At 37.6% G+C, this 25,467-nt stretch overlaps 1 protein-coding gene across 1 annotated transcript in view; it reads left to right on the plus strand.

The window, feature by feature from the left end:
- Positions 1 to 5,971: 5,971 nt before the first annotated feature.
- The window catches only part of LOC124163861 (growth factor receptor-bound protein 14-like), a 512,073-nt gene continuing 492,577 nt past the window's right edge, over positions 5,972 to 25,467 (plus strand). Inside the window, exon 1 of the mRNA XM_046540966.1 lies at positions 5,972 to 7,196. The gene's annotated coding sequence lies outside the window, so the exon portion shown is untranslated. The remainder of the gene's footprint in view (positions 7,197 to 25,467) is intronic.

Consider the following 25,467-nt stretch of genomic DNA (forward strand, 5'->3'; position numbering starts at 1 on the left):
TAACGGAACGCTTCCGCAAGGGTCCTCTAGAAATCAGGGAGAGTTCCGCGTTCACATGGGAAGTCGCTTGCAGAATGTGATTATCAAGAAAATATTGCTAGTGTAAATCCCAGGTGTGGGGTTGCATGATTTTAAAGAAGAAGTCACGGTGCAGAAACGTGGACACTTATGAAGGAGGACGATTAACGACTGGAAGCATTTGATATGTGCGTATGGAGAAGGACGGAGAAAGTAAAGTGGAAGGAAAGGAGAAGGAACGACGAAGTGCTGGACATTGTGGGTGAGGAGAGGCAGCTTTTAAATGAAATACGGAGAAGACAGAATGTATGGATGGAGCGAGTCCTGAGCGGATAGGGGTTGTTGAAAACAATGTAAGAGAGTAGAATGCTGGCAAAAGGTGGGAGAGGCAGAGGCGATCTGGGGTGATAGGGGGCCCTCGCCTGGGGCTCATGATGGGGCCCTTCCTACTGGGGGATTCGGGGGTCCTTCCCGGGAAATTTAAGCTCGGAAACGGATTTTGACGCTACTGTGGCTCTTAAAAACCAGATAAAATTTAACGAAAAATAGCAAATTCGTAAGAAAAAATGCAACAAAAAGTGTGACTTTCACAGCTTATAAAATTTAAGGGTGCATTATTATATTGAGAATTTTTTCCTTTAAACTGCACTAGAATAAATAATACTTCCATGATAACCTTTTCGAATGACCCTTTCAAAAAGCAGTAGGTTCTCTTTAACCTTCTGACAGCTTTATTTTATTCATTAATTTTTATGATCTTTTTCATTTAGTATGCTGTTAATAAAGCAACTAATGTAAACTTAGAATTTTTTAATTGTAGAAAAAACTTTGGCTCAAGTAATCCGAGTCATTTTTCAATGTACCTTTCATGTAAGCTTCAGGGTAGATAGGAGCCTTCTGGGGCCCCTTGATTTGGGGACCCTCGGCATTGCCGACCAGCTGATCTGACCAGACCGCCCCTGGCGAGAGGAATAAAGAGAATAGGATATGAAGATAGAATGGAAGGGAGTAGGCGTTATTGTGAATTGAAGAGGGGGGACTATGAGGGGAGGGAAGATTGCCAGAATACTTCTTATGTATTCCATGGAAAAATTACCTTAATCGGTAGAATACTTTAATATTAATTAGGTATTTCTAAAAGAAGCCCTTATTGTGTTTTGAATAGGGAAGTCCATGAAGAGAGGGGAGACTATAAGAATACTTATTAAATACATCATGCAAACCTACCTTGATTTTTTTCTGAATATCGTACTCCTATTTTCTGTGGTTCTTTTTGAATGGAATGGTGAATAATAAAATGATACATTTTAGTTTGTAATCAACGTAGAAAAGTGAAATAATAATCTATTACTATTTCATAACGAACTCTCTTCCCGTAAGAACATCGAGAACACAACTAAAATCATTTTATTCCTTCCAATGCGCCATATTTCATGAGATATGAGCTCTTTATGTATATTATGAATGTTTTAACATTGTTTAGCTCTTAAAATAGCTATATTTTTCCCCTAAAGAGTGCCATTACTTTGAAAATCTGATGACGAGCAACACTCGTCATAGCGCGATTTGGCACTGGTAGTCCATGACGAGCTAGACTCTTAAATTCAGCACAAGGGGGTTAATCGGTTGAACACTACACTAATAGTCTGCGCGACGCCGCTGCGTCGACCGCCCCACCGACGGAACGAAATATCGCGCCGTTGTCGAGGGGCGAAGTCGTTGAGCGGTGCAGTATCGATGCACCGAGTAGGGACTTGCACACCACATTATAACGCCCCCTCCCACGCGCACGTTGCAAATCTTCCACTCACATTATCCCCTCCCTCCGTTGATGGTTCACTTTTGCACACCACGTTGCCAAGATTCGCCTCCCCTCCCCCTGCCCTTCCGCGTCGAGAGATGACCCCTAAGCAGAAGGAGCGGGAGGTGGGATTGTATGTGGCGGAGGCGATTTTGGCGGCAAAGCCGGTCTCCCCCCCATCCCACTCTCTCTCCCCTTCACTTCCCTAACTCCCCCTCCCCTCTCCCCTCACTCTCTCTCCGCGCGGCTCACGTGACTTACGAGGAAGACATTCCCTCCACTCCCCACCACTTCTAAACTCAAGTCGCCCCACCCCACTCCAACGTTTTCGGCAACCCCGACCTCTCACTCTATCTCGTACAGTGGCCTCCCCTTCTCTGTTATCTCTCATTGTCTTTGTTCTAGTGAATCTATGTTTGTGGTGGGCTAAGTAATCACTTACCGATATCGAGTAAAATTGATGAATTATCAAGCATTGAGTAGATATTAGAGGGAATGGTGCAAATGTGGAAGCATAATCTTTAGGTCTTGGGCAGTATTGTAGGCTAGAGATGACCGCACGTAAGTTTTTAAGTTTAATTTAATCACCTTGTCCACCAAGCTATTTCTTAGTGCTTTTTAAGTTTTTGTTAAGCATATAACAATCTGGTGTAATTAAGTAATCTACTAGCTGGAAAATGTAGTATAGTTTTAGCTTTATGGTTCAATATGCCGATGCTGGTAATGTGGAAGCATAACCCTGGGGTAAATTTGGAAACGTTTCCGCATTTCCTTTACCTAAATGTGTTCTTTCTAATACCTTTTCGCCATTTTCAGAAGCCGATGAAGATTATAGGCCTCAATTCCAAGTGTAAATGGTGAAATTGGGATATTCAATCTATGATGAAAGCGATTGTTTCCGTAAGAGAAAAGAAGACCATGCTCCAGGAGTGTAAATGAGTACTGCAGTTTCGCAAGTAAACATTTTGTTAAAAATTGCTATTTTTTAACCCTTGCGTTGATATTTCAATGAATAATAAGTAGATGATATGATATTTCACTTTTCAATAGTATGATAGCCAGAATATAAACGTTTCCACATTATCAGCGCATTTTGAAAATCTAATAAAATTGTCAACTTATAATTTAGTATTATTTTTACCAAGTAAACAATAAATTTAGCACAAAACGAAAAGTGGTCATAAAGGGTGTGTCATCTTTGTGAGTTTTTTCATGAATTTGGAAAAATTCCATTGGAAAAGAAGCTAGTTATAACGTAATTTAAAACAGGGTTTCCACTTTTGCACCACTGCCTCTACTATGTGCTCACTACTCCTAGCTGTGTCCACTTCCACTTCACGATTTCTTGTACTCGCGATTCTTAGCTTACCGAAGACCATTCCTTGTAATCACGATTCCTGGCTGCATCTATTTCCTCTTGACGATTCCTTGCACTGTCACTGAACGATTCCTTGCACTTGCAAACTAAAGTATCGAGTACTTTGTAAGTATCTAGGTCCAAATGAAATATCGAGTACCGATTACTCGATATTTCATTTGCTTATTTTGCATATTTTACTTACTACGATAAATTGGAGTGATAGATACTATACTTTTATTAAATGGGCCGAACGATTACTCTCCGATATCTAAAGCAACCGATCCAGTATTAAGAACTGAGAAGGTAATATCTATGTGCTCGCCATTCCTAGCTGTGTCTACTTCCACTGACGGTTCCCATTACTCTCGCTTACGTTTCTTAGTACTCGCGATTCCTGACTGCATCCTCATCCAAAGACATTTCCTAGCACACGCGAATACTTCGCCCTCGGTACTTAAGTTTTCAAATATCTGGGCACTCATGAAAAATCGAGGACGGATTCATTCATAGTGGTTGCGGATGTTTAGGCACATCTCAAACGTGTGGTAAGTGCCATCCAATTAAGCTGGAATAACACGTAGAAGTTGGACACGGTTAGTTTCATGGGTTCAAATTGTCCACGGTTGCGTCATTGCCATGTCGATGTTTCCCTTAATTTCGGTGTTCGAATGTGTTCCGATTGTCTAGGGTACCTGCTACTGTCAACGGCAATTAACATACGGTTGCCGCGATGGATTAGCGACTATCGTTGGGAACCGACACTATCGATAGCTATCGTTTACCAAAGAACGTGGACGGATTAGGAAACTGACAGTAAATTTGTATTCCCAAATACGCAATAATACCACAAAATTAACATTGAAATTAATATGTACGAATTTCTTCATTTTCCGGTTCTACCGGTACGGTTGCTGACGATAATATATAGCTTTAATTTGCTAGTCAGCGTCTTTTGGTCGAAAATTTTCGCGACCGCACCAACTGTTGCGGAAGATCCCGAAAGATGAAGAAATACGTTATAAAATATCAGGTGATATTTCTCACAATGGTAATGGATGACCTGAAACAGTTAATATCCGTCGTTCGAAGCGTTGGAGTCCGATGATTTTTATTCTTAAGCCAGAACACCTGGAAGTAGACTGCAATAGCAGAAGCTCAAGAACGGCATCTCGCTACGTTATGAATATAAAAGTGTACCAAGAGAACAAATCCGCTTCGTGATGCCATAGGTATGAAAACAAAAGGAATGGCAGTTGCTAAGGAGAATTAGTTTATCCACCTTCCTAGTGAGAAATTTATATCAATGTTTGATTTACTCTAGACTCCGAAAAAAGTGATGTATTGCTATCAAATTTTTCTCGAGGGAAAAATAGCTTATGAAGTATGTATGATTTTACACTTTCCCGGCGAACAGAGTACTTAAAATTTTCTTATGTTTCCGCGCGGGTAAGATATTCGAAGAGAGGCGACGTTTCGGGTTCCGACTCGTCACCCATTCTCAAGGCTAAATAAAAAGCTTATGAATTAAGCTTATAAAAAGCTTATGATGTTAGCTTATGAATTGATACACAGAGATATCGTTCTGCCTGCTTACTTTTAATGTCACAAACTCGTCTGCGCGTGTTTCAATTAGCTTGCAATCATAGTATTGCTATTACTTGATGATGATTGCCAGCCAATCAAAAAACGTGTAGTAGAGTTTGTTACATAAAAATTAAGTAATTATTACGATATATATATGTATAAAATGTAATAAATTGAAAAAAAAAACATTCTGTAATAATAATTTTCTTGGCCTGAGTAAGTGAATCAACAATCGCCGCTTGAGATATATCCATAAATAGATTCTCTCTGCGCTCAAAGTTGAACTGCTTCCACTTCGCTGATAGATCGAATCGAACACGAATAGAAAGTATTCGAATCGTTTTCTCACAGCCACTGTCCAGACACGATCCTAGCTCGCACCGTGTACATGAGTCTAGCTTCACAGTTGACTATTATTGCTATACCTACGACGCGTAAGCCAGACTATGGGCAATGAGCTTCGTGATAGCATAGATAGATAAACAAAAGAAACGGCAGTTGCGAAGGAGAAATAATTTCATCCCATATCCCTTGTGAGACACTCAAATCAATGTTTGGTTTACACTTGATTCCAAATAAGTAATTAATTGAAAAAAAAAATCTGCCATTATTTCCTTGGCATGTGTTGTTAAATCGATAGAATTATTTCTAATAAGTAATAAATTAACATTTAAAAAATCCGTAATTATTTCCTCGGCCTACGTATTTAAATCAAGAAACGTCGCTTGCGATACATTTCCATAAATAGATTCCTACTGCGTACTAAGTTGAACTACTTCCACTTCGATAATTGATCGAATCAAGACATCAATCGATTCGTGCTCACCTCGCAGCTGCTGTCCACACGTAAGAGTCTAGCTTTACAGCCACTTCTGCTATAGCAATAACTGCGGCCTGTAAACCAGCCTATGGACATTTTATCGTCTAATGTGGATGACCAAATCGCCCATTGAACGACCCCAAATGTACTTTACGTATACATATATTCCTCCGCTCCACCTCCCCTCCACTTCCCCCTATCTCTCTTCATCTCTCTCTCAGCACTTCCCCTTCAACCCCTTTCGTTATTCTCTCATTTTCTCCCTCTCTCTTTCATTCTCTCTCTCTCTCTCACTCCCTCCCCCTCCCGGCCCTTCTCGCTCCCCTCCTTCTCTCCCTCCTCCCCTCCGCCCTCACCAACACACATCCAGGCTACGAGCGCGGGCATACCCACAAGCACAGCAGCGAGGGAGACTTAAAAACCTCTCTCACACGCCCACCATCTAATCCGAGAATAAGGAGTGTCACTCCAGATCCGCATTATCGCCACCCTTACGCACTGAGGACGTTTTAAGTCAGGGTTTTTCGGAAGGAAGAATAACAATGCGCGCAGCCCTAGAGCGTGGACGGACCGCCCCGACAGTCTTCGCAGGACATGCGTAGTAGTAGTAGTAGCAGCGTGGCGAAAACGTTCACGTTTCCCCGGACCGGGCGTGCTTAGTGTGTTTTCTTTCGTCGCTGGACGCGCGGTGTCGCTGGCATGAAGGTCTACGAAGCACATGCGCATTTGTAGTAGCGTAGCAAACACGGTCTCCACACTAGGTGTGATAGTGTGTCGCTCGTTTCGTCGTCGTCGGACACATGCTTCTGTGTTGTCGTAGTGTGGCTTACGATATCGTTTGAACGTGTGTTTCGCGTGTGAGCTAGCGTAAAGGGAGTAAAAGCGGGATCGATCCCCGGTCTGCCGGCGCCGTGATCGTCACTTTTTTTCCTCTCCACAACCCTTTTTCCCCGCCCATCCCCGAGACGGCCGATCCTCCTCTCTCTTTCTCTCCCTCGCAGCGTCGCGTGTGTTTTGTTTTCGTCCGTCGTCGTCGTGTTCTGGAGGGAAGGCGGCGAGTGAATCGCCAGGCGAGAGGGAAGGAGTCCCTCCTCATTCTGCGTTGTTGGACTTGGACTCCCTTCGTGCGTTCGTTCCGCTCGTCCCGACGTTCTTCTTTTTTTTACGCGCCTTCCGGGCTGGCTGCGTCATGGTGCGTCGGTGTTGGTGTTGGCGGTGATATCTTGGTGCTCGGTGGACCTTGGAGGAAGAGAAGGAACGTTCTTACTTGTGACGGACGAAAGATATCTTTCAAGACTTTTTGCACGGCGTTTCTGCAGTCATTCCTTCCGTCTTTTATCTCCCCCTTGAATTTCGAAGGCGATATCCCCTTTAAATGAGGACTTTTCCGAGTGCGTGTGACTGTGTGTTTTTTTCGCCGTTTTATTTTATCCCGCTCGGCTCGGTGGGGCAACGAGAGGGCTTCGGAATCCAGCGTGTGGCCTCACGCACGTAGCAGTGCGAATCGGCCGGCTATAGAAGAGTTTTTGCCGTCTCAACGGAAAGCCGAGGCGGCCCTCTGGTGTGGCAGTCTCCGCGCCGCGTCGCCTGATACGTCGGCAGACTTCCCGTGGGTGAGTTGCTATGGAAACGAAGTGTGTGGGGCGGGGAGGCGTATGTTGTGTCGGACACTCCCACGGTCTATGCGCTAGAGCATGTTGTCGCCTTGGTAGCGGCTCATTGATTGGCATGTTTTCATGATAGCGCAGTCTTTTGTTATCGTGTGTGCAAAAGGAAAACAAATCATCTCAGGCTGAACGTGTTACGACGTCATCGTAGTGTGGCATGGCTTTCTTGTGTGTTGTGTTGAGGGAGGCATCATTCTATACTGCAAGAGCAGAATAAGAAGATGTCAATTATATTTATTATTATATCCTACGGGAACAGTATAGGATGATGTCAATTGTAAAATCTTATTTGATATTCAAGGCCGTAGCAAGGTACTTTGTCCCGTTTTTTTGAAAATGGATTGCATTTTGGAGCGGTTCACGTAGACGTGTTAAGGTCTGGTTAAACGATACATTAATATGTTCGAGTTAATTTTTCTTGGCATGAATGATTTTGATGGATCGGAACGGAATATGTACGAATGCATGAACCAAATTTGAACAGGTTCTATTTTCCGTTCATGCGTTCGCACAAGTTGGGTGGTTACACGGTGCATTTCCGTTTTCATTCACGCGCTCATACATTTAGACATTAACTCGTACGTGTTAATGTATCGTGTAACCAGGCCTTTACACCCAAGTATCTCCTATACTTTTGGGGGGGTTGAACTACTTGACCCCCTTTCCCACTCGTCACCCTGCTGGCCTTGTTGATATTCATACCCGCATAATCGCTTAGCTGAGAAAATATTATCTTAATCTTTGAGAATGCTTGTGTTATGCTATGCGGAAAAAAATAACAAAAAGCTTAAACTCAGGTCTCTGCAAAGCAATGGAGTTGATCAGGGTACTGGCTCTGTCACTCCTGGGTACGATCTGGACATAAACTGGAAAAAATATTTTTATTTTTCGCCATTGTACCGCTTAATTTTCTCACGATTTTTTTCGTGCGGGATTAAAAGCATAGTAGGATATTGGGCACTCCCCATAGCCTGATTTTTGTATGGGCTAATTAGGATTCAGCCTTAGGTCTCAAGATCAGGATGGGGCCAACATTCAAATTGGTTGCAAAATTAAAGTCACACTTTTCTAAAAACAATGAACACTAAAATCGAGAACAAGGAGAAATAATGCGCAAATGACTAATAAACAAACATAAGAAGGTATTGGTTAAGACCGTCGCGTTTAGCCTACTGTGGCTTTTAAGTGAAATAGTCTAGGGCCTCTTCTAATCTGAATCCGGCCCTTTTCGGTCTCAGCTCATTGATTTGCATGCATTCGTGTCAGCGGATGCTTGTGAATTATTATCTGAATCCGGCCCTGACACTCCCATGCACTCTTATGCAGCGTAGTTTTTTCCCTCCTCGGTCTCAGCTCATTGATTTGCATGCGTTCGTGTCAGCGCACGCTTGTGTTATCGTGTGTGGCAAAAAAGAAAACAAATATTCTCAGGCTAAACGTAGTACTACGTCAAGGCGCTGGATCATGTCTCTCTTGTTCGATAGGGCGTGAGCTAATGCTTTTTGGTGGTTATGATGTTCCCATCCAGCAATCCAGATTTGATATTAATTGCATAGTTCGGCTTCAATTACGATAGTACCGCTACCTTAGATGTGAAACTATGTTCGGAAGATTTTCTCGGTAAGTGTTCCTCCTAGATCGGAATTTGGACTAACTATATGGTGACAGAGATTGTATGAATTAAATTATATCGTTTTTTTATCATAGTTGTGTGTATAATTTGTTTTTGGTAATCCGAAATAATTTTGCGATGTTTAAAACTGGCATATTGTAATTGTCATTGCATCGCGAAAAAAATCAGGTAGAAAAGCCGTAAACATCTGCTTAATTGTAATGAAAAATTTGAGTTCGTAGTTTTGGGATCCAATCTCATGTGTTCACATAGAATATGGCATTAGAGTCACCACAAATCTGAAGTATGTGTCCTTTGAAGAAAATAAGATTCAAGCGGAAATGCAGGTTGTAACCAGTCATGGCGATCGAAACTAAAAGAAAATCAGAACCAATAAAATTTCGATAGTTTTGTTCCCAGGAGCGAAATGTAGGAACGAAACGGATTTAAACCTGGGGAGCTAAACTCAGGGTCGAAACGAAATCGAAGTCAAAACTACTTCGGGTCGAAACTAAACGAAACAAAACGAAAATTCTGGGACGAAACGAAACGTAGATATTTTTTCGCACCGGAGGGACCACGTGCTTCACCTTCGAGCAGTTTAGTTCCGACCCACACATCAAGTGCGAAGTATGGTTGAATGAAGTAGAGGTTCCGCCTACCGCCGTTAGATGCATGGGGCACTCATATTTTTACCACTAACAGGAGAACGGTGAACGCAAACTTGCCATTCGATTTTTAAGCTCAATGCTTTTATCTCATCTGTCATGAAATGGGTCGAAACTATTCCTCTCAACGTCTGGGATGGAAACTTTTGATCTATGAAACTATGACCAGTGGAGTTTCGACTAATATAGTTTCGTTCCTGGGAGTGAAGTTTCGTCCCGGATCGAAATTAAGCTCCTTTGTGATTTAAATTTCATACGGGAACGAAACTAAACCTAGGCTTCGTATTTTAGTTTCTCTCCGGATGGAAACGAAACATTTTCGTTTCAATTGACATCCCTGGTTATAACTAGCGAAATATAGAATTATCATTACAATAAAGCACTTTTTAGTAATTTTCCTCATACTTTTCATTTAACCAACCTAAGTTTTGGTTATTTTAATTGCCATTATCACTTGATCGGAGGCCGTTTCATGCATTGTTTTTATATGTATATGCTCTCCTATTCATATGTATATTTTGTGTAATAATGACTTTTTAAGAATGCTCTTTGCTAGCTCTTTTTATCACGGTCCTTGTGTGTTTTCTTAAGGTTCGCGTATGTCTGAAGAAACATATATCTATTTTAGCAGTAGTCAGTGACGAATATTTGTGCTAGAGTGTTTGAATATTGGATCATTCCGTCTTAGTCGCTTGTTCTCGCATATGTGTGTCATTGGAGTTCATCAATGCATTCCTTAATTTTTTCAACGGTGGAAATTAAAAGAGATAAATATAAGTTGCTGGTGTGGTGATGAAATGGGACGGTAGTCTTTTTTAGAAAGGATGGTGCAAGCAAAGAGGATAAACATGCTGAAAGAGCGAGTTTGTACGTGATGATCATAAATGATCATGTGGTATACATTTTTTCCTCTCTCGCTTAAAGCGCGATCTTAATGTAAGCGGCGACCAGTTCGTGTTAATTTCCGAGGTCTTGTTTTGTTGCTTCGATGTTATCTTATGTTGGCCAAATCGTCGAGGGCAGAAAGCACGATTAAGAGCGCAGTAATAACAGAGTAAATCGGCCGAACTTCCATGCCACTGCGCGCCGCTCAACGGCTCTTTGAATGCCGGGAATTTGCTTCGAGTGTCGTCGATATTTTCTCCATCGACTATCGATTTTGTCGATTGTTTTAATCGTATCTAATATCTTAATGGTTTGAAGCGATGTTTTCTTCGAGTGTTTGATTAATACTTTCAACATTAATGTCAACCTCTTCCATTTATTATTATTTTTTCCAGTGAAGACAACTTTTCGACGTATGATTAGCCAATATCAGGGTTAGGAACAAAAACCCTAGTGATACAAGTAGAAAATAAGTAAACGTAACAAAAAAATAGACACAGTAGGTACTCCTTAGTCTTTAAAAACAAAAAAATTTTGTTTTCTTAATTTGGAATAATTCGTCTTTACTTTACGTATGCTATTAGTAATTCTGTCATAATGTTATTATTAACAATTATGCTTATGCGTTGCAACACAATTAAATGATATTCATATGCCAAAACCCCTATTAATATTCACATAAACTCTTAGCTCGTTAGAGGATACCAGGAAAGAGTAATAATTGGAGAAATTTTAGTTTACCGTAGGAGTACTAAAGGTGGACATTTCATGTGAAAAAAACAAACGTTACGGGTGCTATTGAATTGAAAATGTCATGTTAAAACGATCATGATATTATTATTAAGAATGTCATACCTATCCCTATATATATTTACAATAAATATTTGCACCGGTGATGTGAAAAATTTTCTGTACGAGTAGATGCAGAAACATGCCTGTGAAAAATGCCGATATATTCGACAGGATTCAGGAAAGTACGGTTATTTCGTGCATGCTCCTAATGACTTGCATTCATGTAATTTTTTTCCCTGTGGGGTTACAACATTGACAGCAAAAAAAAGCCATAAAATAAGCCTGAATTTCTTGATTGTCAAACCATCTTTCGCGATCTGTTAGTGGATTATGATCATCACCGTTTTCTCAGCTCCAATTATTAATCAGATTACACAGCTTCGATAGTGCGTATCCATTACAGGTTGCTCTGCAACGCTCATCTGTAATCGGTGGTTAAGTGCTTAATCCTCTCAGAATTCACAAGGAACGTTTTTTATTATGTCGCTGACTATAAATGTTTTCTCTTGTTAAGTGCTATATACTCTACATAATTGGGTATCGATTGTACTCGTACTTACTTAGTTTATTTTCAATTGGGGCGATGCTCCTTCAGCAGGTTGAGGTTTAAACATTATATACTTACGAATTCAATTTTATTGCACCTAATTAAATTTTCTGCTCTTCTTAATGCATGTCGTGCTCATACAATGAAATTGTCGTGCAGAAATAATGGCAGCGGAAATGTAACGGCGATGGGTATAAAGTATATCATTTAGTTGAGAGTGATAAAGGCAACAATAAATATTCTGAGGAAGAGGGAAAATTGAGGTATGTTTTTTGGCTGTAATCAATTAAAGTGGGATAAATATAGTGAGTCATGCATATTTAATTACTCTTTTTGGTATTGTTGACGAATATGTCATTAATTGTCCATTAATCTGCTGCTCCATACTATTTTTTCATTACAATACAGTAATGGGGAAATTGTGCATCCATTTTGGAGAAGTAGAATTCTTGGCTTAATTTAGGTCGCAATGTCTAAAAAAACGCAGTATTCTGTGGCTCAATTTGTTGATTATTTGTAAAAACTTAAATGATAAGCTAATGCGATGCTAGAATGAAAAATTAAAATATAATGGCGTAGTCAATGAGGAAATATTGTTGAAATGCTATGCTAAATAAAATACGGAAAGGGCTTACGGTTTAAAAACTGACTATTGATAAAACGGTAGAACACAGATAGTACATTCTATGAATTCTTAAACCCTAAAAACTATAATCGCTAGTTCCTCGGAAGTAGTCGGTGAATCTCATGAATGCTTAGTTAAAAGTAATTTTACACCTGACTTTATCCATTTTTTTCATTTGCTAATTTAGCGAAAGAAAAGAAATGAGAAATTATTTTTGGCTTTGAGTATCTAAATATTTTTCCCTTAGTAGGAATTGCCTGTGCTTTTACCACAATGTCTTCTATTCTTCGCGAATTGTTTATTTTTTTACGCTTTTTACATTCATGAGCTCCAATATTGGAATCGTCGACTAAAGAATATCAATCCAAATTAAACTGTTTTAAAAATGGTGATGGACTTCAAAAATATATCCTGGTATGCTATACGGGCGATTCAATTAAAGTTTTTCTCATGAAATCGCCATGGTCTTATCTAAATTTGAAATTAATAACACAGGCCAACGATGAAAAAACTTTATTACTGAAAATACCTTATTCTTATGTTTTTTAAGTTGCTGGATCCAAATGTGATGCTTAAAAAGTTATATCACCCACCATTTATTCACATTTTACAGTTAAATTTATGAAATCAAGCAATATTTTTAGAATTCTACAGCTTTTTTATAGTTAAAATAAAATCGAAAAAGTAGGTCTAATGAACGAAGATAATGGGGGATTATCCATAGTAATCCCCCATCATGCTATTATTATATAAAAACATGATGGGAGATTACTGTTGGTAGAAGTTCAGCAAGCGATTTATCGCAGAAAAAGCTACACAAGAAGCTTCAAGGAAAAAAGGGAAAGAAAATGTAGACCAATTCCAGTTGATAAGTGAACCCTGTATTATCACGCTGCATTACTACTGTAAGTAATTTAACAGTAAATACAAACAAATTTATGATGTAACACTGTGTTTCATTAATTTCCCTACGTACCGTATAGGGGTATTAGACTAAATATTAAAATACATATTGCTTGGAAACTATGGGTGACACAAAAAAACTAAGGCCAGGTTTGGATTCGGCACATAAAAATCTATAATGATTAGCTATTAAAATAAAAAAAATTTCAGACAAAATTTTTTTGTTGGCCTGTATAATCGTCAAACTGCTTGGGTAATGTTTAATGCGATATGCGGAATAAGCGCAAAAAGAAAATACTATAATTTAAATACCGAGCATTGGGACCTTAATATTTGTAGGAATGCATCCATCCATCCTTTGAATTTTCTTGGAAAAGGCATCCATTCTGGATCCAAAAAATCTTGATAACTCCGTCTAATATCCGACAGTCGAAAACTGTTGTGTTGCAACCAAGAACATTTGAAGTTACTGTATTATATTCGAATTTTGCGTATTCGTTGGGTTTAGCGTATTATAACTTTAGTTAACTCTTCATAACCTCGATATTTTGTAAACGTGGTTTCACCAAGCGGAATTGGTACACAAATTAAAAAAACGGCTGAATTCTTTGAGAATTTATACAGAAATTTTGAGTTTGCGTAGTCCGGAGTTGTACCTGAATATAAACTAAGCTAAAAAGCAACATCTTTCAGTGTTCCTATGTGGAACATGGGAGGAATGGATGACCGAAGTATGAGTTTGACCCAAAATAGTGTATAAGCAACGAAAAATTGCAGAAATTTTGTTTGGCATTATGAACCATTATATTATTCTCGTATATGACTGAGAATAAGAAAATTGAGGTAACAAAATGTAATTTAAATCCAACAGTTACTCTTCTTTGTGGAACTACTCTTATTGTTCGATGATGATGGACGTTTTGATAAGTTTCGCAAAGGGATGTTTGACAGAAAATCTGTCTTGATATAGGTGAGAATTGGCAACTGGAAAAATGGCAGCTGTATGATGTATGTGGTTCTCTTTCTTTCTTTAAACAAAAAAATCCAGAATACACGATGATATTATTTTAATTATAAAATTTAGGTAACGTACCTTTGATTGAGTGCAGTTTGATTACGTAATGACCGAACAAATTATTTAAAAAATGTTAGTTACAAAGGGAAAGAATTAATGTTCGTGGATCACATCATCATAGTTTTTTAAGTAAATTTTACTCCAAATTAATTATACCACAGCATAAATATGAGGAAGATACCAGGCAAAATAGAAACCAGTGGGGAGAGTTGTTGAATGCACAGGTATAATGAAGATCCCGCTAAATCGAAGCCACAACGAAAATGTCTGATTGATTATCAATTGAATTTGTTAACCGTTTCAATAACAATGGACATATCATAAAAGTATGCGTGTATTTAAATCTGGATACTTTTTATAATATCAGGTTATTTGGGTTTAAAATTTCGGAAACCGGTATTTTAGTCGACTTGCCCAAAGCGGGTATGAGAATTAATGTTAACTTGTTAGACGCCAGGCTGTGTCGACTTTTCTTTCCAAACTTATTGCTACTTCCTTTTTGGTATTTTCATTCATGTTATTCACTGAAATACAATGGGCAACTCCTCTCATTTCATTGAATTCCATAGCATCGAGAGTCAAATTTTTATTACGTCTTGAAGGTAATTGAATCGTTTTACATCGTGGATCAGCGACTCAACAGATTGACGCAAAATTTTACGTGAGTCTGAAAAGAATTTCTCAAAAAAATTAAGGCTTCATGAATGGATTCGTCATCACCCCACTTGAATCAATTCAGTGAACGCGTTTTGTATCCCTTGCTGCGCTTAGGATTCACACTATGCTGAGCATGAATGGAAAAGAAAATATGGTAACATGAGCTAACCCACGGTGCACGTAGCTTGCGGGATAGATTGCGGTGGGAACGTGATCTTTCTTGCAATGAATACGTACTGCATGCACGTGCATGTGGAATAACTCGGCTCCAATTAAAAATTAATTTTCTTCTCGAAGATTTGTGGTGAGGAGTGGGTTTTATGTAAGGTCGCCGAACGCCGATGTCACTATCGCATACTTAAGGATACTTATCGATTGAGTTCATTGACATTTCCTGATTATCAACTGCACTTTTGAGCATGGGAATAATGTCACGGGTATCACAAGGAAAATTGCAAGATAAGAACTGCTGTTTTTAGATACGTAAAATTGTATAAATCGCTTAAAAGTAAGAAAGGATATTTGGCGTTGACAAAATTTCACTCTTTCAATAACCGATTTCCAAGCTATAAGTTCCCATTCAAAATTCAGTGCGGCTTTTAATTAGACGATAAGTTAATCTAAAAGCCTGGGAGAATTGAATTATTGTTTCTTAAATAACAAATTTAACAAGAAAAAATAATATATTTTCAAGGGTCACTATTTCATGTTCCTTTGACATTGACCACTCCTTTATCTTTATCAAAAATAATTTAAAAGAGAAAGTAAAGGTATGCCGGAATTATTTTTCGTAAAGGAATCATGCTATTTGGATTTTATTTTGGCTCTTATTGGTCTCGGAATCGTATTAACAGAATTAAATTTGGACATTGATCTTTCACATGATACAAATATTATATCTCACATGAAAAAACTATTGGTTTACAAATTTTTATCATGATCGAATTGAAAACAGTATTTACATGAAATATATAGGTAAATAGCGAAAATATTCATCATCATTATTAGTGATCAGTCCTAAATCCTGAATCACTGGATCATTTGTTTGGCCCCTCATACCGATTACTCAAGCGATTGCTTTTTGGGACCGTAAAGTGATCGCTCGAGTGATCATTTTTCTGAATGACACGGTCCCTCCGCCGTCACTTCTCGCATCATTTACGATATCACAGCCCTGTGTCGTTACCACGATTGTCAAACGTTGCGCTGCAATCGCTCCATACGAGCATGCGTTCTGATTGGCTGATATGGGGTTTCAGTGACGGTTTCAGCGATAGAAAAAGCGACCAGACGAGTGATGAAAAAAGTTATGGGAATCGTCATCATTGGAGTGATCGCGAAAAACAATTGTGCGCGACGATCATTTCCGAATGATCACTCGAGTGATCGCTGGAGTGATCACTCGAAAATGACGGGAAAAAATGACCGTGTGACTGAGGCTTAAGATTGGTTTGACGCAGCTCTCCATTCTTCTCTCCTTTACGGTCGCCTTTTCTTGGTGACTTATTTATTATGCCTTATATTCTTTATAATTCGTCCTATGTAACTCATTCGGGGCCGTCCCTTGCCCTTTTTCCCTTCCACTTGTCCTCCTACGATTGTTTTCAACAGGCCATCATGTCTCATAATGTGGTCAACTAAGCAGTCCCGACTTCTGCTTAAGGTTTTTAGGAGGCTTCTTTTTTATCCCTCTCTTCTTAGCCCTTCCTCGATACCTACACGGTCGATCCATTTTATCTTCATCATTCTTCGGTAGCACCACATTCTGAATGCTTACACTCTTGACTTATCTGTTGCTGTCAACTTCGGAAATATTATTCTATGTAAATCAGATGTTATTAGCTTACCGCCTCGCTGATTCACTGCATTTGGTCCTCTTTCAACATAGTAAGTAATTCGTTTTTGGGGATAAGCGTACTTTTCATTCTTTTTCCTTTCGAACAAAATATGTTCTAATCTCTGCCGGAAGTTTCACCTCCGTCGTTGCCAATTGGTCAAATCTTTTCTTCTCTCAGCTGTCTAGTTCCCTTTTCCACGTATCGACGTGTCGGCTAGCTTCACTCATGGTAGACTTTTGGTTTGGTAGAATTTAATGTGTACCTACCCTTCCTTTGCAGAGCAGCTGTCTGCCAATTGTGACTGATTTTAAACTTATCAGTGCGAGGTTTGTGTGCTCAGGGTGATACGAGTTCTTGGGAGCAACCTCTATTTGGCAGTGGAATCCATGCACCAAATTATTCTTCGTTCGGTCATCATTATCTCGAGGGGCATATTATCATAGTAAATATCTTGATGATGCTCGTATTTCCAAAGTAGGTATCATTAGAATTATCAGTGACACCTATCGTACATTTCAATGTGTAAGTAGAGTAAATAGTATATTGCAATTGCCATAAAATGAGAAAGTGCTTTATATTTGCTTCCTCTCCGTTTTTGGACTTTCTATACGTGGTTATATTATTTTTCTTATTCGTCTGCAATACAGCAAACTACTTTTCAACGATATTTTTCTCATATTTCAAGTTTTTAGGCACTTTTGCCCTATGTTGGACGAGTATATTAATTGACAACCAATTCCGTATTTTCATTCATCGCCTGATGGTGCACCCTGTAACGGACGCGTAAGCTTGCACGACAAAGCGCAACACGCAGCTGCACCCGGAAGCCATAAGCAACGATGCCCCTCGCTGCGAAAACCTACGTTTAAAACTTTTGTCCTATCTTCGCAAGGTAAGCAACTTAGGTCGGAACTGTCAAATATCCTGGGTTATTATTTTAAGCCCATATTATGTTTTTCTTTATCGAGGGTGACCTGAAAAATATCAGTGCCATTAACGACTGTGTAATGCTAGAACGAATTTTTATTTTGATAAGAAACCTCAATTATTATTCTCCCAGTCTCCGAGATATGTTATGTCGAGGATAAAGTTTAAATATTCGTTCCCGATGTTCAGTGGGTCGTTTCTGAAAAAAGGCAAATCATTTCTTCGCTGACTTGAAAAATGCATCGACACTTATGAGTCTGGGAACGCATCTGAAATAAAATTGAATCCGGATAGGCAGAAAATTGGTTGACCATAATTATGCAAGTAATACATGTAAAGTGTACCAACAGCTACTTAAACCAGCGAATACCGGGTTGATTGTTTGATTTTTATTGTGGGGGTATCTGGCATATTTGAATGCATTACATCCCTTAAACTAGTGCACCATAAAACCTATAAATTTTATTTAAGTACTACATTACATGTTGTCTTAAATTTATCAATATCTCATTGTTGTAATTATGGGGGAAATTGTCAAACCTTGTCCATAAAATAGGATTTAGTTACTTTTATGGCTGAAAGAAAAAATATGAAATCAGCTTCCATTCGTTATAGGCCTCATAATGGACTTTCTTAATGGTTACAGCATAGCATAGTTGTCTTTTAGCATATTCTGCTGATTAAAGAGGTAATCTAGATTTTTTAAGTCCACCCTGTGTACTACATTTTTAATGCTGGAAGTTCTTGTAGGTAACTTAAGAAGTGGTCGTAAAAGACGTCTAAAAGTGACGCGAGGAGTCAAAATGCCGTTGGCTGGTGACCTATAACGACATGAACTACGCCCTCATCCCTAAGTCAATTAAAAAGTTATTTAAGGCCACTTTGCGGTAAGCGAAGGCTTGGAATATTTGAACGTATTGCATTGCTTTAACTAGTAAGCTATAAAACCTATAAATTTTATACAAGTTCTAAGTTAAAATCGTAAAGATTGTCTTAATTTAATCAATATTTCAATGTTACAATTCGAATGTTCTTCGAGTCAACTCTATAATGGCTGATGTGCAACTAAATAAATAAATTTCACCCAGCCCCTTTTTTGATTTCGCAATATTCTGTTATTATTTAAAATTACTTTTTAACCTTATAATTTTCAGAAAAAATGTTAATTTTCAGCTTATTCTCCAACTTTAATTAACGACTTACTAATTCCGTCAACGTCTAAGTTGAAGCTCAGAATATTGGCATAAAATCTGACGAATTGTTGTGGAAAATATTGTGCAGTGTATGTTATGAGATGCCTGTGGCATTTTAGTTCCATGGAATTTCGTTTTTGATAGTTATTGCCGATAATGTATTGAAATGAACTATACCATAAAAGATAAGACATGGTACGATTAAGTAAACCTGATGGCGCGATAGAATAAACTTTGAAATTTTTAAATCTCCATTACTGGTATTTGTAGGGCCTTTTTCACCCACCTATAAGCTTGCATTTATGGTTGGTTTATATGCTTGAATTCAATCTGCTCCCATAATTCAGTAACGTTTATGGATATGCCGTTAAAAACCTTGTCTCTTTGAGGTAGAGTTCGACTTGAATCACATATGGCTATACATGATTCACATTAAAGCTATTATCAGACAATCAGTGCATGGAATTGCTAGCTTGCAAATTAATTCCCAGATGCCAACTGATTAGAGCCGTAACACAGGAGAAACCATTGCGATTATCTGCGCGGAGAAAAAAAAACAATGGAATGCTTGCAATTTAAGTTTTTATGATTAACAAGTTAAAAACGAGAGAATTTTAAAAGAAGCGTATGATTGTAATTAAAAAGTATCTTAAAAACAGGTTGAGGGAAGAAATAATGCAAGATATCTCTGAGCAGCGCATATATTTGAAATGGAAACTAAAAGTATCGCCACACGTAATAAATATAAATGTTGAATTTAGATAATTTTATTGATGTCTTTATGGAATTTTTTTCGTTTGGTAGGAATTATCTTTTGCCGATATGAATGCTTATCCACCTATCGTATTTCATATTTTTCATATTTACTCTAAGATATCTTTGTTATTACTGTAGTTTTTCCCTCTGATTGATAGATAACCCTTCTTAGAACGTTGTTTACCATATTGGTGCTATGACCTATGCCAATCGTGTGGCCTCCAATGTAAAGGTAGTACAGTAGATTCCGGTTAATTGGGACATATCGGGACTTGTGCACTTTGCTCAATTAAGCGGCTGCCCCAATTAGGCGAATTATCCTGTATATGGGCATAAACAAACGTTGAAATGATAGAAAGAAGACTAAACAATGTTTATAATGCAACATAAGTTGATTAAACTATTAATTTGACTAATAAATAAGTGTGTTTAGTTATTTTATTATCATTTTTAAGAATTATAACATTTTTGTTAAAAATATTTTTCACAGCCTCGGGCGACGCCGAATGAATGTCTTTTACTATGTCCTATTAAAGAAAAATCCTATCCTCTTGCGAATAGTATAACAACAAGAGCTTTCAAAATAGGGCAAGAATAGGAAAATTTGTGAAAAATAAGAGTAAATCAAAGGAGGAAAAAAATAATAGTATTCAGAAAACAAAAAAAATTAATTTCGTCGCGAGTATAGAGTCTATGTCGCCGACTCATGGCCCAATAAAGCGGCATGCTGTCCCAATTAAGCGGAGAATGCTCTGGGATATTCCTCTATTGGGTTCTGTTCTTCAAGATCTGCCCCAATTAAGCGGCTGCCCCATGTAACCGGTGGACCCAGTAAACGGAATCTACTGTATTAAAAAGAAAGTGATGGGATAATAACCCTCTCATCGCATTTCCCATGAGGTTGGGGATGAATCAAAACCTATTAAAGTACCTAGCTGAGGCCCTAGCAGTTTCAATCTCATGCATGGGAAGGCTAAATAATGTAGGTACTTAAATGACGTCCTACTGCAGTTAATCCCGAAGGTTGTTTTTGCACGGAATGTAAACTCGGAATTTTCTAAGGTTTCCCTGATCTCCTCAACCTCATTCTCTTATTTAAAAGAAATATTTACTCGGTAAATATTTTCCCGGTTAAAGTACAAGAGAAAAAAGAGATTTTTCCATTACTGATTTTTTATTATTGGCTGGTGGCTCTAGATATTTGTCAAACTTTTGTTTATAGGCGAATCATTTTACTTCCGACTTGAATATCTGTGAAATTATACCTTAAAATAAGTTGTATGGAAGGATATTTATGAAAAGTCTTTGGTCAATAAACAAGGTAGTTTACTATATTTAAAATTTTAAAATGATCACTGTGATTTACGTATCCATGGATTAGTGGGCAGTGTACTTAAGCTGGCACTACCGAATTAACAACTTATCGAAAAACATATAAATATGTAATGATAAATTCGTTAACTGCAATGTTGCCATTTAACTGTCGGATTTTGAAGTAAAACAAATCGAGGCAATTGGTCAGCCCAGTTTGTTGAAACTAGTATTTCTTTTCCCTGGATTATGAACTGGCTGGCTACGTTAATGTTATTCTAACTTAGTATTCATGGTAGCGTAGTGATCTTAGCGTTGGTTCGAAATATTTAATTGTTGGACCACTGACTAAAATAAATAAGCCATTGGTTTTCTGAAAAACTTTTCAATATATGTAGGATCGTGAATGAGAGATTTTTTACTCATAATTTTTCATAACCTTCATAAAATAAAGTGGAAATCATCAAATTTAAACACACTTATCGTCATAAAACCAATTCACGGGTACTAATGTAGGAATATCCACATTTATTTATTGAATTTATCTTTCCTCTTCCTATTTCCAATTTGTTTTTGTTTCTTTTTTATTTCACTTGACCCTATTTTCAAAGCCATTTGAAAACTTTTTTCATAGGTTTCATTGCTTCTAGAATTCTGAGAATGAATTTTTTTAAACTGAAATACAACCGTCCAGACAAGAATTTTCATGATTAGTTTTTATTTATATATTCGTCCTGGACGGCTTATTAAGGATCTCATCTTAATAATTTTTTATTGAAAGATCATCTATTTTTCTCCAATTCAAAAAATCCATAATCACATTATGGAAAATCTTCTTTGTCGTTAAATATGCTTGGTTTATATTTTAATATTTCATTTACTGATTTATAGATCAATGAATCGGAAATTGATTTTTTCAGACTACTAGTCCTTGTGTATTTTTCGGCATTCCTTTATTTCGGCATTTAGGTGATTATTATTTTAAAATTTTTGAATTTGATGTCAGGCATTCTCTATTTTCGTATAATGTTTTAAATGTATATGCCAATAAGACAAATTATGACTTTTAGTCGATGATTAATGGTAGTGATGAAATAACTTCTGCGGATACCTATCTTAACCAAGACCGTATGATTCATTATCAGTAAATTTGAATGTTCATTTAAATCAATCATCAAATCGTTCGTTTAGTGAAGATATGTCTCCAAATTCATCCGTATAAATCATCATGCGGTGTGATCAATTTTCTTATCACAAATGTTATTGCAAGCAAGTTAGGAGAAGGAGCAAAGAACCATACCACTCAAATCCCATTCGTAAACCCCAACCCACCACTCTCTATGATGAACCCTAGCACAATGCTTAATTACGACGCAAGTGCAAACTGGTGACTGTTACGTCAATCCAAAAATGTGAACTACCTCCTCTAGTGAGTGTTATAATCAATAATTTGGTAATATTACCTCTCCTTGAATTAAATACCAAAGGTATGCTAAATATTTGTAAGGTATTTGGGAAGATTTGGCCACGGAGGGATATAGATACGGCAATATTGCTAACCTAGGAGTAGCGTGACTGTGAGTCAACTGGGAGCAACTAGGTAGGAAGTGCAGTTAAGGTGGAATTGATAGCACCGATTAACACTGGTGGACAGCATCGTCAAGAACTTGAGTGACTTGATAACGTCGAGGAAATTCTCATTGTCAGTGAGCATCGACGACACTCTACATAAGCACTGTAGACATGACCGATGGACAGATATACGCCAGCTACATTTTAAAGCTAAATAAAGATTTACGTGACATTTTCTCGGAATTTTTAAAGTGTTGTGTATCACCAACGTTTATAAAACGGGGTTGCGCCAAATTAATCTGCTGTTACAACAACTTCTGGGACAGGCTTGCTAAGGAGGCCAACCTTAGCAATGTGTGGATTCCCATTTTCAAGAAAATAAAAATGATAGGGCCCCTTTATTCTGAATTCCCAAGATCTGTCTGACCCTTATTCATTCACCATTATGATGATCGACGAGTCGTCCGTTAAAAGATTTCACGCAAATAATTCGCCAGGAAAGAATTACATCACATTTGGCGAAACAAAGATGTTCGCTTCAATTCACCTATTCGAGAGCTAACGATTTTTATAGCTTGCATATGTGCTCATGAAGACATTGAAATAAAATTTTAATTTTTTTGTCGTGAGATTTTACTGGATAAGATTTTATAATGATCTTTTTACGATCCATCATTTCATCCTTTTTGATTGCCATCGAGATTACGTATTAAAGGTTTCGAATAAATTATATTAATTTCGAATTAAATATTTTCTCATTTAGTAAACCTTTGGTATTTAATTCAAGGAGAGGTGATATTACCAAATTATTGATTATAACACTCACCGGAGAAGGTCGTTCACATTTTTGGATTGACGTAACAGTCACCACTCTGCACTTGCGTCGTAACTTAAGCATTTTGCCAGGGTTCATCATAGAGAGTGCTAGCAATATACGAACGCGAGTGAGCAACTATGTTCACTGAAATTTCGTACCTGAGAACAAGGCTTCTGTTTGGGATTTCCGAATGGGATTTGAGTGATAACCGGCATTTCGATGCTATTAAAAATAATAAAAATTTGAAAAGGACCGAAAGAAAAAGAAAAAAGTATCATTCAGTGTAGAAAAAGTCATTTTTTCGGTGGAACTTTCCATATATCTACTGAAGAATCAGCGATATTTACCGGGCAGTAGTCATGCGATAGAGTACAATTAAATGTGTATATTGCATAATGAAAGGAAATAGTTAAAGAAATAAAATATGCGCATAATTTATCACAGGAAAGAATGTTTATCGATCTCTGTTGGTAAGTGCTGATGGGAATGCTTTTCTGTTATTGAGTAATCTAAAAAGGTATTACGGAATGTGAGTAAATGGATAGTCATTGAGCAATTTATTGTTCTTCGCGAGTTTAAAATAAATATTTTATTAGGTGCTAAGTGTCCAGCACGGTGGAAGAGTTATCTCTGGGAGAACTGATTCAAATGAAAGAATTGATGAGACCCTCATGCCGGAGGCGTTCCGGTTTTATTGTAGTTTATTCAAATTTACTTAAAATAGTGAAACGTATGCAATAATGTAAAAAATTAAAATATGGGCACCCCTCTAAGGTTTAACGTACATTTATGGTAGCAAAAAAGGAAAATTCCTTCGAGTTTTCCTGCATTTTATGTTAGTGTTTAATCATACACGCTTCGGGGCTCATAATTTTCATTCCATCCAGGTGTAATAATAAATTTTCTTCCCCCATTTTTCATCCGTGTTAATAGTTGCTTTTTCTTGTTTATTTAAGTTGACCGCGGTACTGAAGGGAAATTCGTCCCTGAATGGTGAAATCGCCGAGTATGGTAAATGCAATCAGCGTATTAGTTTCAACCCTCATTTCCAAAATCCTCTTTTTTAATGGAATAAAGTTTTATTCTGGGTTTAGTTTCAATGCTTATTTTTCCATTGTTCATTTTATTTACCTCGTATAAGTTTTTCCTATATTATCTCCATGACACCAGAGACTACTAATATATTATGGGAGATACCTTTTGTTGTTGAATCTAATTCGGACCTAGGTATAGCCTCCTCAGTCCCGGTTCATATCTAAATATTTCCGCTTAATTACATGTTGAAAAAAACACTAGCGTTTTCTATGAATTATACTTCTGTATGATACCGTCAAGTGTCAGGACGCATTGAACTAGTTTCAGTGACAACATTTCACTTAGCCAAGTGGTGAAAAAATTCAAACGTCGATATATTGTATACAATACACGAGGACCGTGGAGGATATGTAGGTGTTCCTAGTTACTAGAAAACATGAATTAACTAATTTAATTTAGTTTGAAACAATTTTTAACATTTTTTTAAATTTTAAACGAGTATTCCTGTTTTGAGTTGTATTGAAATGCTAATTATATCGAAATTATAGTAACTTATTTATTCGTCTGCCGGGATGTTACTGTTATTGATGAGATATATTTGACAATCATGGGTAACTTCTCGGAAAAATTACCGATTCATATTAGAGTAAGGGCAGCTTCTAATAGTCTTTGGTTTTATCGAACTGTCTTCTATCAGTTGAAGCTGAATTTAGGATAGATTTTGATTTTAATTTCAATACGAATATTGATATTTGATGATATGACTTTTATAAACTTTGCCCATTGTTGGACCCAGAGTATAAAACTTTCTGTGAATGTCCCTTAATTATCTTGCAGTTTATTTTTATATAATTGTAGAATCACAGTAACACGTCGGAATATTTAGGTGTTCTGTCCTAAATAGCGATAAACGGTTTGACGGTTGAAGGAGTCCAGTGCTGTCGTTAGATAGAGAATGATGCTCGTCAAAACTAAGAATGAAGTTGTAAATTATGAACTATTAG

This window comes from Ischnura elegans, chromosome 8, assembly GCF_921293095.1.
Source record: "Ischnura elegans chromosome 8, ioIscEleg1.1, whole genome shotgun sequence".
Lineage (NCBI taxonomy): Eukaryota > Metazoa > Arthropoda > Insecta > Odonata > Coenagrionidae > Ischnura > Ischnura elegans.